This window comes from Parambassis ranga, unplaced genomic scaffold, assembly GCF_900634625.1.
Source record: "Parambassis ranga unplaced genomic scaffold, fParRan2.1 scaffold_24_arrow_ctg1, whole genome shotgun sequence".
In the NCBI taxonomy this organism is placed as follows: Eukaryota; Metazoa; Chordata; class Actinopteri; family Ambassidae; genus Parambassis; species Parambassis ranga.
In genome coordinates, this window is record NW_021144797.1 from 681722 (window position 1) to 692057 (window position 10336).

Sequence of the window (10336 nt, forward strand, 5' to 3'; positions counted from 1 at the left end):
GTGTAAATTCGTAGTCTGCAAAATTGTTTGCTAAGTTAAAATGCCCGCAGCCTCTTATTAAGGGAGGCTGAAGATAGGTCCTATTACTGTGCAATAGGACCAGTTCTGGGACATCAGTCAAAAATGGACCTCATGGCAGAGTTTGAACATGCTGTGCAGGGAATGGAGTGGGCTGAGGTGGTCTCCACTCTTGAGGCAGCCTTACATGACCTCCTCTACCCATCCCCTCCTCCTCTTCCTTCTGCTGCCCCTTGCTGCATCCTATGCCCAACCTCAGGGACAAGCTTGTTATGTGTTTGAGCAGCAAACTCCACCAGCTGGCAGAGACAGCTAGCCAGGGACAGGTAAGACACTGAGCACAGATCAGGGATTTATGTCATCAAAAGTATGAGCCAAATCGTCATCTTTGGCCTCCAAAATTAAAATTGGAAAAAGCTATGTAATTAAAAGTTTAGTGATCAGCACAAGCTCACCCAACATCCTGCTGTGCCGAAAAAACACAGTCATCTTTTGCTGCCCTCCTGTTATTGTAGATGGCCATCTGGAGGAAGAGGGCAGGGAGACACCGGAACCACCCCCACCAGAAGTCACTATAGCAGATTTAATTGCTCACCCTGAGCAATTTGAGTATATTACCACATCTGGACATGTCACAGCTGTAAGTTTCTTATGATGGCCTCCTGCCAATCTCACTGAAGCATTACCTTAATATTGATTTTGCATCCATATGAGTTCACATCATATCTGGCATCATCATATATTTTAAGTTTAACCCTTCTCTGTCACATTTAGCTGCATCCTGTGAGGGAGTATAAAGGACAGCAGGGTGGAGGTGTGCCCATGAGGCGACTAAAGCTGAGGGAGGTAGGAAGCTGATGATACTTTAACATATTTAATTAATTTCTCACTTTGGTAAAGTGTTGATGTTGATAAACATTCTTAGTGAGGTTATTTTCAGTAAAGATGTTAAAGCAGGCAACTGGACTTAGAGATTCTGGAAGATGTTCTGCTGCTCCTCCAGCTTCATCAGTTGCTTCATCACCTGTTCAGAACTAAACAACCTCTTTCATTATAGGGCACACAGGAAGTTACTGTCCTATTTTGGAGGGAGGCAGTCATGACCCCACTGTCAATTGGGGTCCCCATCACCATCAGCCACTTAAGGGGAAGTACAGCCCGGACTACGGCTACTTCCTCCAAAGCACCCACTTCACTGAAGTGAAGGTGAGTGTACTCACTGTAGGAAGTAAGCCATTTGTGGCTTTCCAAAGCAATTAATATTCATATTTCCTTTCTTCAGCATTCCTTGGAACCCATAGCAGTGGAGGTGGAGGGACTCCACACTAAAGACAATGGAGACATTGCAATATTAAGCCTCCAAAACACAGAGTTTGTTGTTCCTCGGGCAGTGTGGACTAAAGACCTGCCCGAGGAACTGGAAGAGTTCCCAAAAACTCTTTTAAAAAAAAATGTTCTTTGGCAATGGGAAGTTACAAAGGGTGGAATGAAATCCTTCATACTCTCCACCCTTTCCGTTGCTGTTGGACTTTCCCCCAACCCACTTCTTTTTCCCCCAATTAATTAACATAATAACTACATAATAATTACAAACATAATTTGTATATAGTTTCTGTTAATAATAAAATGATTGTTGAGTATTACAAAATATAATAATAATTGGATAAAAATTGTTTGCTGGTTATGTCAATAAAAATGATTGTTGTTTCAATTATCAAGTGTCCGACTCCATGTTTGAATTAGTGCATATAATTACATTTAAATTATTTTTATTATTATTATTATTATAGGTCCTTCGTGTCCTTAATAAATAATAAATAATTCACTTTAGACTCTGCAAAGATGTTATAATGTGATGTCGCACTTCGCGTCATCGTGCTTCTACTGACGTGCGTCGAGGGTGAAGACCGTCGGAGTGAGAGCTACCTTCGATCAACCGGAAGTTTTGTGGGCCATTCAATGAACTAGAAAACTAGAAAATGCTACGACCTCAGAGGAGGACCACACTCTTATAAATGTGCTATATAAATAAAGCTGACATTGACATTGACATTGACAAGAGCCAACTGATGCAGGTTCATGGCCTTCATTCATATAATGTTTATTATTATGACTAGCAAATGATCCAAATATAAAACTCAGCTACAAAGAAATATGTATAGAAAAAATATATATAAAAAACATTGAAAAGCATCTAAACTAGATCATTTAGGTGACGACATAATGAAGTCTCCAATTTCCCAGTGTCCGTGAACGTCTCATTCCACATGAACGCCACAGCAACGAACCTGCATCAGTTGGCTCGTCAATGTCAATGTCAATGTCAATGTCAGCTTTATTTATATAGCACATAGCATCGCCCACCAAAGTGCTTAACATTAAAATACATAAAATAAACTCAAACTGATAAAATACATAAAAGAAATGAACTGCAGTAAAACACAATAAAACAAAGATACAATCATGAAACATAGAATCCCCAGAAGCTGCCAATACTCAGGCAGAGGCCGAGGTAAACAAGTAAGTCTTAAGTAGAGATTTAAAAGTGGTGAGGCCATTTGCCGACCGCACAGCTAGAGGCAGAGTGTTCCACAGAGTGGGAGCCACGACTGAGAAGGCCCGGTCACCTAGTTTTTAAAAGGGATCGGGGGACCTCCAGAGCCATTTGGTTAGCAGACCTAAGAGCTCTGGAGGGCCGATGCAATACCAGGAGGTCTGATAAATAATCTGGGGCCAGCCCATGCAAGCACTTAAAAACTAATAAAAGAATCTTAAAATCAATTCTGTGCTTCACCGGTAGCCAGTGAAGTGAGGAAAGCACTAACGTGATGTGCTCGTGCTTTTTTGTCCCGGTGAGAAGGCGAGCCGCTGCGTTTTGGACCAGCTGCAAACGGTGAAGCTCTGACTGTCCAATTCCAATATACAGGGAGTTACAGTAGTTTAAGGGAGAGGTTATAAAAGCGTGGATGACTTTCTCTAAGTCACTCTGACTAAGGTATGGCTTTACCTTAGCAATAAGCCTTAGTTGAAAGAAGCTAGACTTGACCACTGAGCTCACCTGCTTGTCCAATTTAAAAGCACCATCCATAATCACCCTGAGATTCCTTGTATGAGTTTGTATGTTTGGCGCCAGTGGGCCAAGGGAGCTGGCAAGGACCTGGACTAGGTCGGGGCGACCAAACAAGACAATCTCAGTTTTGTTTTCGTTTAATTTTAGAAAGTTTAGGTCCATCCATTTCTTAATATCTCTCATGCAGTTTAGCAGTGATTGGAGGGAATCTTTGGCAGAAACTCTAAGCGGCAAATACACCTGCACATCGTCAGCAAAACAATGGAAGGGGATGCTGTGCTTCCTGAATATGGACCCCAGGGGTAGCATGTAGAGAGAGAACAACAGCGGGCCCAGAACCGACCCCTGGGGCACCCCGCAGGTCAGAGGGGCCACTGAAGAAGAAAACTGCCCTATCTGAACTGAAAAGGATCTGTCTGTTAGATACGATTCAAACCACTTTAGGGCAGTGCCTTTTATGCCAACACGGTGCTCTAAGCGAGCCAAGAGAATCCTATCATCTACCATGTCAAAGGCCGCTGTCAGGTCGAGGAGAATTAAAATGGCACAGTTGCCAGAGTCACGGGTGAGCAAGAGATCATTAAAAACTTTTAAAAGAGCAGTTTCAGTGCTGTGGAGAGGCCTAAAACTAGATTGAAACGGTTCACAGACATTTGCTGTTTTTAAAAATTCTTGGATTTGAGTAAGAACAGCTTTCTCTAAAACCTTTGAGATAAAAGGGAGCTTGGAAATTGGTCTAAAATTGGTTAAAACCGAGGGGTCTAGGCCTTTCTTTTTTAAAAGAGGCTGCACCGTGGCATGTTTAAAAGAGGATGGAACAGATCCAGAGCTCAGACACAGATTTATAAATTGTAAGCTAAAAGTGTCAACTGTGCAGAAGACCTCTTTAAAAAGACATGATGGAATGCTGTCAGATTGGCAAGTGGCAGGCCGTAAATTTTTAACAATCTCAGTGAGGTGAGATAGTGAGACAGGCTCAAATTTGTCAAAGACAGCGGAGCTGGGAGAAAGAGCTGAGGGGTCCTGGGCAGACTGAGAGAGCGGGTGTCCAAATGCTAAAATTTTATCAATAAAAAATTGCTTAAAAGCCTCGCACAGAGTAGGAGACAGCTCAATACAGACAGCATCACATGGATTCACCAGAGGATCAAACACATTAAAAAGAACCTGAGGCTTATGAGCATTTGCAGACACAAGTGCGGAAAAATATTCTGTCTTTGCAGCTTTAACAGCCTGCTGGTATGATGTGAGATCGTTTTGGAGGAGATCCCACGAAATTTTAAGTTTGTCCTTTTTCCATCTCCTCTCTGCCTGCCTAGATGCGCGTCTGAGCACACGAGTGGACTCGTTGAGCCAAGGCTGTTTCTGCAGCCTTACAGGCTTGAGAGTCATGGGTGCGATTGAATCCAAAATCTCAGAGCAAAGTGAATCAAACATCATTACACAATCATCCACACTGTGGCTGCTAAGATCAAGGGAATATAGAAAGGAGTTTTTAAAAGCAGCGGTAAACCGCTGGGGAGTTGAGGGGTTAAAAACACGGAGACGGCGAACGGGAGCGGTGTTCATGGTGCTGGGTGCAGGCACAGAGAGGGAGAATAACACAGGTATATGGTCAGATAAGAGGGAGTGTCCGATTTCAGTTATCTGTACATCCAGCCCATATGACAACACAAGATCCAGAATGTGGCCTTTCTCTAGTGTCGGCACCAAAACGGACTGCGTGAGATTAAAAGAGTCAATGGCACTCAGAAAGTCTCTGACCAGAGGTCTGCTCTCACAGCAGACATGCACATTAAAATCACCAACAATCAGAAAGTGATCATATGACACCCGAGTGACACCCGACACAAAGTCCGCAAAGTCCCGAACAAAGTCTTTGTTAATTTTTGGTGGCTGATAGACCACCGCACAGAGAACAGTCACGGGGAGCTTTACCTCGAAGAGTTGCAGGTCAAAGCTGGAGTAGCTGACAGCCGGAGATTGTTGGCAGTGGAATGAGGATTTAAATATCGAAACCAGTCCTCCTCCTTTGCCAGTGGTATGTGGGGAGTTAAAGTAATTACATCCAGTGGGGAGCAGCTCCGAGAAAGGTACCAGTTCTCCTTCACGTAGCCAAGTTTCCGTCAGGAAAATAAAATCCAGTTTACGCGAGGTAAAGAAGTCGTTCAGGAGAAAAGTTTTGTTGGTGACGGACCTCACATTCAGCAGCGCCAGATTTAAATTAAGAGTGCAAGTCGAGGGCGAAGCAAGCTTCAGTGAGCGGAAATTCTGATGATCCACACCACGTCTACCTGTTCGTGGCCGCCGGCTGGCAGGAGGCAGCAGCAGCTGAGCGGGGTCCACCAAACAGCCGACGCCGTCGTAGCTGTCGACCTCCGGGAACACCGGTCGGATCCATCGGGCCCTGATCGCCAGTGATTGTAAAGCAGGATCATCCAGCAAAAGCAGATCACGACCAGGCACACGAGCAGATCTCAGGAGAGCCTCGATCCTCACCCGGACGCCACCGCGTTTCCCCCGTCTCCTTCTGCGTTTCTTGCGGGTGGGATACACAGGAGGGCGCCTCAGGAAGGCCGGTATTTCCTCAAGGAACGGAGGAGAGCTAGTCACGGGGTCAGTTTTAAGCTGATTGCAGAAGCATCCGACCTCAAGCAGAGTTTGCCGATCGTATGTGAGAAGCGAGAACACCTCGACAGCACAGGTAAAGCAGTATCCACATGAAAAACACAGAGCACAGCGACAGACTGCCAGCAGCAGAACACCCTAGCGCCATCTTGCTACGTCACAGAGTGCTTCATGAACAAGGGTGAATGTTACACATGAATGTTGGCTGTAGTCACAGCTTGATGTTGTGACAACTTAACATGGTCTGACTCCATGTAAGAGTCCATGTACATGTACAACTCTTACACATGAAAAACTCAGGTGATGTAAAGAACACACAGGCATGGTCATAGCGCCTTCGATGTAATCATTAAAATCCTAAATAAGCTGTGTTTGATTACGCTACGGAGCCACACACACACACATTAAGCCAGATGCACCTTTCAAAATAAAAGCTTGCGTCACTGCATGGCCACCCCTAGACATTGCATGTATTTGTTTGTAGTGAGGTTATAGGCTACTTTGTAGGCAGGTTTTCTAATTACAAGGATCAAGGGTAAACCTGTGGTAAAACAACCATGGTGCTACAAGTCCTGCTGACCTCAACCAATAACTATCTGTGTGCAATTTCCCCAACAAGTTCCACCTTGTAAGGTACAGATGGCAAAAGGTATATATATATATATATATGTAAACCATGATTGCCTACTTGGTTAGTTTAGTGGATTTGAGAAAGAGAGAGAAAGAGAAACAGCAATTTAGTTGAGAACACAGATAGTTAAAAGTAGATTAGTAAAACACAAGACATAGGTAAGTGCAGTTTGTTGAGGTAAGATATAGTCAGAGGTAAGTGCAGTAGTTTCTTGAGGTAAGAATTCGAGAGTGTAGGAAGGGAAAAATGAATCCCCAAATGGTTCAGGAAATTGAAAGGTTTCTGAGACATAATGCTTATCCTGTGGGCTCTTCGGCAAAGAGCCGGTTCATTATCCGGAGAAGGTGTGAAAATTACTTAATTAAGGGTAAGTGGTAACTATTGTTTTATTTTCTATTGTAAATTACAATTTCATTAAAAAAATAAACGGAATCATCATTAGATGAGCAGCTCCACTATATTCGCCGAAGACGAAAGCAGGGAGAACACCTTGCAAAAGTTGTTAAGTCACCTGAAGAAGCAAACCAGGTGTTCCAGGATTTGCATGCTAGTGAGCATGGTGGCCATTGTGGGATGGAGAAAACCTATGATGCTATTGCACGTAGATATTACTGGCCTGGTATGGAAAAAGACATACGGAAATGGGTTACTTTTTTTTTTTTAATCTGTGCATGGTAATTTTTGGTGATTTTCATTCACCCCATACTTAAATTATTGTAGATATTTGAGTGTCCTGAATGCCAGGCCGGAAGAAACACTACGAAAATAAAGAAGGCATACATCCCCATTGAGGTGACTGCATTAAAACATTTAACATATTTCCAATTGAAGCCATGTCCATAACTAGACTTTTTTATGTTTAAGATAACTGAGCCACTGGGACTACTGGGCATGGACCTTATTGGCAAGCTCACACCAACAAAGAAGGGCCACCAGTACATTTGTGAGAGGCGTATCCACTGAAGACCAAAGGAGCAGTGGATGTTGTTTACTGTATTATGGACTTCTTTTATAAATTTTGTGCCCCAAAAAGGCTTTTAACCGACCAAGGACGTGAATTTGTCAATCAGGTAATACCACTTGTTATCTGCCCCTATTTTCAATGATAAGTTTTGTCTCAGTATTATTATTGTTAATCCAGATAAACTATAAGATCTGTGACAAGCTGGGAATAAAGAGAAGCTTGTGTTCACCCTACCACCCCCAGACCAATGGCTTGGTAGAGAAAATGACTGGGACCATTCAAAGGTATGGTTTTATAATGTTTGTGGATTTTGTGTTACTTTTTGCAATCCTGTAACTGTGTTTATCTTTGATCTTACAGGACTTTGAATAAACTAGTTGGGGAGAAACCTGAGACTTGGGACAGCCACCTGCAGTCCACAATGTTTGCCCTGAGAACAAAAAAAAAAACTGACAATTCAGTTCTCGCCTTATTGTCTAATGTTTGGTAGGGAGAAGAGATATCCTACTGAGATTCCAGAAGAGTATTAGGTGTGTTCTCAATACATGTATGTGGTGCATGGTACAGTAATCCATCAATCTGGTTTACCAACATTGTGATATATTTCCTCTCAGGTAACTGATAGCATCGTGGACAATGTGTTGGGGCATGAAACACTATCTGCAGGACTAAAAACACTTAAAAAAAATTATGCAGTTGCCCTGGAAAACACTGAGAGGGTCAGGGCTTAAGTGAAGCAGAAGAGGAAGGAGACGAAGGAGGAGAGGAAGGCAAAACGGCCGTCAGGAGCAAAGAAAGGGAGGAAAACTAGAAACATCACTCCTTGGGCCCTTCACCATCATAAAAATTGAAGGGAAAAGTGCTGACCTGATCTCCCACAGGAACAAGGTGGTGCATAAAGTCAACATTGACCACCTTACCAAATACACACAGCCCACACCCCGCATCCCCCACAAATGGCCTTCCTTATCCACACTTTCAGCATCACCATCCACTATTTCCTCCCCATACAACTCACCTGCTCCCATACCCTCTACCTCTGCTCCACCGCCACCTAGCCCTTCACCTCCTCCGTCATCTAGCCCTACTCTAACACCACCTAGCCCTTCACCTCCTCTGTCACCTAGCCCTGCTCCTCCATCATCAAGCCCTGCTCCTCTACCATCTGGCTCTGCTGCTACTACTCTACTGCTGTCAGCAATACAACCGGATTCAGTGGAAACTGGTAATTATGGACTTTCAGTATTTTGTCTGTGCAGATGTCTGTCATTACAAGTATTTTTACGTTCTTTCTACAGTAGTAAATAAAATTTGGGCTGGGAAAAAGCCAGACATTTTATGGAGTAAGATTGGCCAATATAAATTGTTTACCCAAAACCTAAAGGAACACCTTGGGCCCGGTAAACTTGTAGAAAGCGAGGTAAGCAAAAAAACTTGGCCTTGGAGAAGTTGTATGTTTTGTGGAACTATTTAATTATATTACTATTTAATTTCATTACAGATTATTAACGCATACCTGACAGTTGTTTTTAAAAAGTTAAAACAAACATTGATCGATTCCTTTCAAATGACTGCAATTTGGCAGGGGAAAATAAAAGGACATAGGAAGGTAAGTGATTGTGCCTTTTATCACACTGTGGGCAACAAGGAGTCATTCACAGTTCCTGTTCTGTATGGCAAAATCGCAGGTTAATCCAGCAGAGTATGATGTTATTATGGGAGCAGTTTGTGATAACAACCATTGGACATTGGCTGTAAGGAGTTTTTTCTGTTCTCAATTAGAATGTACATGTTGATTATTATTAGATTGTGATGGATTGCTATTTTCTAGATTATTTACCCACAAGAAATGCACTGTCTATCTGGATCCATTTGGTGCTCAGACAGCAGAACTGAAACAAGGCAGTGATGTAAACAGGTGGGGAAAACTACAAGGAGCATTTAATGACTTGGCTGTGAAAACAACTTTAACAGAGTACCGGTATTTACTTTCTGCTAAACAGGGCTTTCATGAGACAACGAGGCCTGAACTGCTGCTGGGCTTGTAGTACAGTTGCTCATCCAAGTCAGCAGGATGCAACTTCCTGTGGGGTTGTGTGTAAAGTAAGCGGATGTGTTGTCATCTGTTTATATACAACTTATACTGACCTAGTTAATGGTCCTACATCTACATATTTGTTTACGTTGGCAGATATGGTTTTGGGCCAAGAGGTGCTGAATGAACCCTTTTCTGAGGAGCAAATCACACAATAGCGAATGGAAATAGCCCAAAGGCTACTCAATGAAACAGGTTGGTTTATATCGTATTACAGGTGTTTATTTCAGGAAATATAATCAATATCTCTCATCAACAGATGATCTCTCTGAACTGTGTCAAATGTGTGGTACGCATGACGCACATGCTAAATGGGTAAGGACATTCTTCTACACTTCTAAATGGAATTTAAGATATTGATTGTGGAACAGTCATGCATGTTTTTTTCTCTTAGATCGAGTGTACACTGTGTGGGAGGTGGTTCCACTGGGACTGCATAGGTCAACCCCCTGTGGATGCCACATTTTATTGTGTAGTGTGTTTGTAACATGGAAGCTATCATTACAACAATAAACATTATTTTGAAAGGTTCATCTGGCTGAATGTGTGTGTGGTTCAATAGTGTAATCGAACACGGCTTATTTAGGCTTTTAATGCACACAGATAGTTATTGGTTGAGGGCTTATCAGCAGGACTTGTAGCACCATGGTTATTTTACCACAGGTTTACCCTTGATCCTTGTAATTAGAAAACATTTGGAACAAATTCTGTTTGAACATCCTGCCTACAAAGTAGCCTATAACCTCACTACAAACGATTACATGCAATGTCTAGGGGTGGCCATGCAGTGACGCAAGCTTTTATTTTCTGTGCATGGCATGGACAGGACGGCTGTTTTTATTCAATGTGGATATCTATATCTTGCAACATTTGACGGCCACACAGCATAGGAGTGGTCTCGGATTGTGACGAATCTGCGGAGGCCATCAC